The following is a 5,490-nucleotide window of genomic DNA, read 5'->3' as shown; positions in this document are numbered from 1 at the left end:
TCTTATTTTCAGAATTTGTTGTGAAAAACTATTCTGCAAAATTATTTTAAGAACAAAAAACAAAGCCAAACAAGTTCTTGTTCTCTCGATTGGCAACTTCATTTACATTGATTTATAACTTAATTTTCTAATTTTATTTATGAACACCATAATTTAGTATTAAATTTTAAATTTATTTACAACTTATTTAACTAACTTGGAAAAGACTTTTCATTTCAATTATGTAAGTAAATCCATATAAAAAGCATTGGAAGGTACCATAGTAAAGATGAGCTTTTAGTAATCTCATTATCATCACCATTTACATGCTTCTTTACTCAGCGACACACCATATTTCGAACACTTTTGTAGCTTTTCGTGTTCCTCTCTGTACAATACATAGTCATTATGACAAGTCTATTTTTTTATACTACATATCCATCGGCATTAGACTTTCTTGGCCTCACAGTAATAGTTGGGAGCATGTTACCATTAAAAAACATATCTATCAACAATTCTAGTAACCAAGTAAAATTTATATTGATCCACTCACATCTTGCTTTTGAGTTGACTAATATCAACACACCTATCAAACACATATTTTTTACAACTTGAATATAACAGCTTTTCTGCATCAATTTGCAAGCTCTCGTAAATGTGTGGTTGTACAAAAGACTCCATTTCAATGTTATGGATCATATACTCTATTATATCATTCAAGTATTCTCACCTACTTCTTTCTCTGAGATATGGAACTTGATCTTTTGGCTTTATCATGTCATATCTATTTCTTATATATCAAATTTATCCCATCATAAAGTAAATGTTCTTTTATTTCAACAATACCTAATTGACTTCTTTTTAAATATTTTACACAAGGACAAGAGTACATTTTATTTTACTAGAAACATTCTTTTCAATGAATGCAAGAAAGTATTCCAGCCCATTTTTATATTCTTCATTTGTTTTTCAAAAATTTATCCAAGTATGATCCATTATTTAACTATTAAAATATAAATTTTGTAGAGACTGAAATTTTTTTTTTGATAGTTTCCTCTTAAAATAGAACCCTCCAAAGTTTCCATAATCAACTCAAATCTCAACAATAATGAAGTTTAAATTAAACTCCCAATTATGACTATGCAAAGTATATATATTTTCTTAGTTCAATCATATTTGTTTATTAATTTGTAAAGTTTAGAAAAAAATTGGCAGCATTTTCTCTTAAATTATGGCATTTCAAAATTTTAACAACAATCAAGTTCAACCTAAATTAACTCAAATCTTAAGAAATTTTTAATTTAAATAAATCAAATCACTTTTTAAACATATAAAAATTTTAAGAAACACATGAATAAAAATTATGACTAAATCATATAAATTTTTTTTAGTTCATGCATATTTGTTTATCAATTTATAAAATTTAAAAAAACATTTAGCAAAACATTTTCCCACATCCCAAAATTTTAACAATCATCAAAATTTCAACGGCAACAATTGATAATTAATTATCCATTGGAAACATGTCTAATATTAATCCTCTAACATTATAAATTCCACATGGAAATTGATAAAAAAACAAAGTAAATTTAAATTAGATTTAATCATAAAAGATCAATAAAAAAATAAAGAATTTGAACATCCTCATAGCATAGGTAAATGCAAACTTGATGCTAAAAATTCATATATATAAAAACCCAAATTATTTTAAATTTCTAAAATCAATAAAAAAATAGAAAAATAACAATGTACATGACTTGCCCAAAATTCAAATAGGAAGAAATGTAACTATTTGAAGCAACGTATAATTAATAATGGAGATTCACCGAGAAGGTAGAAGAAGGTATACCAAAACTATCTGCCTGTAATAGAGGTGAAGAAGAAAAGGAGAAAACTCATAAATATAGCAAAAAAATTGAAGAAAATCCAAAAACGGAGAAGAAGAAATGAAGAAACTTTTGAAATGGAGAAGAACAAGAGGGGACTCACCACCAAAAATGAAGAAACCCACATGCCACAGCCTACTGAAGAAAACCCACTTTGGCGCAAGAGAATGGCGTAAAAATGCGATGGCTTAGTGACAAACGGTGACGGCTAAGTGAATAGACAACGATGGAGAGGGAACTCAAATTAAAGAGCAAGATGGGAGAGAAGGCAGAGTGAAAAACTAAACGAAATGAAGCTGATACGCATCGTGACGTCTCATTTCTAATTAAAAAACAAAAACCACTTAAAACCAATGTGAAAAGGTTAATTTTTTTTTTAATTTTCTAATATATCCCACGTCGGTTGGGTAAATAATCAACATGGAACAAATTTTGTATGTCAGTTATATATATAATCAACATAAAAAGTGTTTCACTTATTTACGTTGATGTCACTGCTTTTTTTTACTATGATTTTTTTAATAACCAATATTAAAAAGTGATGTGAAAAGAGTTTTTTTAGTAGTAAATGTAGGAAGAAGGGTGAGGGAGAGAGAGAGCTCAAGATTAGAGAGAGTGAAGGTGGTGAAGTGAGAGTAGAGATGGGAAACCATGTGGGCCCAAATCTTATGGGTCCGATCCTTAAAGACTTAAATCCTAAAGTTTAAATTTTTAATTTTTGACATAATTTTTAAGGCCAACCCTTATTCAAAGGGTTTAAAGTCGGGCTTATAAGTCCACTTTTGAAAAATTTTAAAAATGTTTAATATTGTAATTTAAATAAAATATTTAGAATTTAACATAAATAAATCAATGTTTTACACCAAACAAAAATTTAAAAGTCTAAATTTAAGATGAAGATTAAAATTTTTATCAATCTAAATCTAAATTCTTCTCATCATCATCTAAAAATAGAATATTAAATCTGTCAAATATAGATACACTTGTTGAAGATAGAAATTGAGGTTTAATGTTAATTATCTCTGCAATTTCTTCTTTATCACCTATAATAAATATTAACTAAATTGTATCATTATTATATATATATATATATTGGAAGACAAAATATAAAAATTACCTTAAATGACACAAAACCATTTAACCACGGGTACAAATTAATACTTGCATATTATTTAGAAGGAGGCGAGGATGATACTTTGTTAAAACACGAGAGTCTATGTTAAAAGCCAATTCACCAATTACTATAGTGATCGAAATATTTAAAATATTGCATGACATGCTTGAAAGCATATGAAATCATTGTTGATTAATTTTTCACCAATACAACACATCTAATTTTGAAAACTAATGACCATCAAGATAAGCTTCTTTCAAAGCATAATCTAATTCAGATTTTTCAATGGAAGAAACATCCCTACTCTTAAAATTAAGAAAATCCTACATTTAAAAAAAAATCCCTAATCCAATCATATGATGAGTTTTTTGTTTTTTGTTTTAAATTGTAACAAGGTTTGGAGAGCTACCCCAGCTTGAATCTTTTTTTAAGGCTTATTAGAACTGAGCCCATAAGCCTGATTATCCTAAAAATCATTCATTTTTAAGTATGAACATTTATTTAAATAGAGTCTCTAAGCTCAGCCCTCCAGGCCTCAACTTTAAGTGAAAGACAGGGCAAGGGAAGTGGAAGAAGAAGAGAGGTTGGCTTGAGGAGGAGGAGAGCCATGGAAGGTCTACAAGGTTGAATTTGTTGGAAGAGAGACGTGTGTTATGGGATTATTACTTTCTTTCTAAAAAGTTAGATCAATGGGATGTATAGCATACCCATTTATATAGTTAGGATTCTCTTCAAGTTTTTTCGATATGGGATGTGAACCCTTAGTCAATTCATGATGTCCTCGTCATGAGTAGCTTGTCAGAGGGGTTTACTGACTAAACAAACTGAGTCTAGCTCTAATATTATTTTATTATAAAATCATTACTTTCTTTTTCAAAAGTTAACTTAGTGAGATGTGTATCATACTTATTTATATAGCTAGTACCCTCTCCAAATCCTTCCAATCTTGACATGACATGTGGCTCTACTGGATCTCCTGTGCTCTAAGATATTTGCACGTACGCTCATGGAAGAGAAGAAAATAGGAAATCAAGTTAAGATATTGTGTTTATAAATAAAATTAGGTAACCAAGTTAGTAAATTAAGATAAATGAAATTGCAAATCTGGTAGAATAAGTTCCAAATTTTTGTATTTAAAAAATTTTCTATTTGAATTATTAAGGGCAATTGCCTCTTTGTTTGTCAAAAAAAAAAAACTATCGTGATACTAACTGGTAGAGAATTTGTTATATTTTATATCGAAACTATCCTAAAATAAATTTCATACTCTACTATAATTTATACTCCATATACGTATATATTTAAAATATGATAAAGAAGATCAAAATTCTTGGCATTCTCTTGTGGAATAGTCATGGCATGGATAGCTACGCTTCATTGTTTCAATTAAAGTAGTGTATCGAAAGGACTGGGATCTACCCTCACTAATATCAGCCACGCAGTCATTTTTGTTTTCAGATTATTTTACTTAGAGAGGGTAATTACAAATTAGGCACTAAACTATACATTTATAAGCATTTAAGATCTTAAACACGTTTTTTAATTTATAAATGTTCTCCCTTAACTTGTAAAAACAGTATAATATAACCTTTATCATTAATAAAAGTCAACATATACCAGTAGTTGATAAAAAATAATCAAAAATATTATAAAAATGTTCAAAAATTATAAAAATATCTAAAAGCTACAAACAATGACACAATAAAATTACAGAAATGAATAAAAAATTACACAAAAATATTCAAAAATTTCATAAAATGACAAAAAAATTTGTTCCTTTTCTAATTAATTATAATTAAAATTAACTTTTATTAATAATTGGTATTACATTACACTGTTTTCATAAATTGATAGAGAACATTGTACATAAAACAATTTCAGGATCCCAGATATTTCCAAACTTAAAATTCAAATTACTATTTAATCCTTTTATTTATTTTGGATCATCTTTCTCATAATTTATGGAAACTTTATTTTTTTTGGCCAAATATAATTTATGAAAACTTCCAGTTCTATTTGGGGGCAATAATTTGACCGTTACAATCCGACGTCTTGAGTTATTCGCAGAATCTCGCCGTACGGGTTGTATAGCTTCTGACGCATCTCCAAATAAACAAGTGTTTCCTGATTTTTTTTTTCCTACGCCAATTTCCAATAAAATCTTAGAACCTGTTTGTTTTTTATTTTAAAAACTGTTTTTTTATCTTAATATTTTTAACATAAAAAAACTTGTTTGGTTAATTATTTTTAATTTTTTTTGAAAACAGTTTTTAAATTTTTTGATTTTAAACACACAAAAACCAAAACAATTTTTAGCTATTTCTGTTCCTATTTATTTTAGTTTTTATAAAAAAAAGTAGAAAACAAGAATGAAAATTGTTCTCAATAAAAAAGAATCACCTATTTCAAAAATTTATAAAACTGCTTTTGAATTACTATTACCAGACAAGTTTTTTATTTGTTCTCACAAATAATTTTTAAAATTGTTTTGTAAAATAACATTTGAAAATG

The sequence above is a fragment of the Prosopis cineraria genome, unplaced genomic scaffold (assembly GCF_029017545.1).
Source record: "Prosopis cineraria cultivar Desert tree isolate PC_DT_omini unplaced genomic scaffold, ASM2901754v1 PC10, whole genome shotgun sequence".
NCBI classification, from domain to species: domain Eukaryota; kingdom Viridiplantae; phylum Streptophyta; class Magnoliopsida; order Fabales; family Fabaceae; genus Prosopis; species Prosopis cineraria.
The sequence above is the reverse complement of the archived record's forward strand: the minus strand, read 5'-3'. Positions refer to the sequence as shown.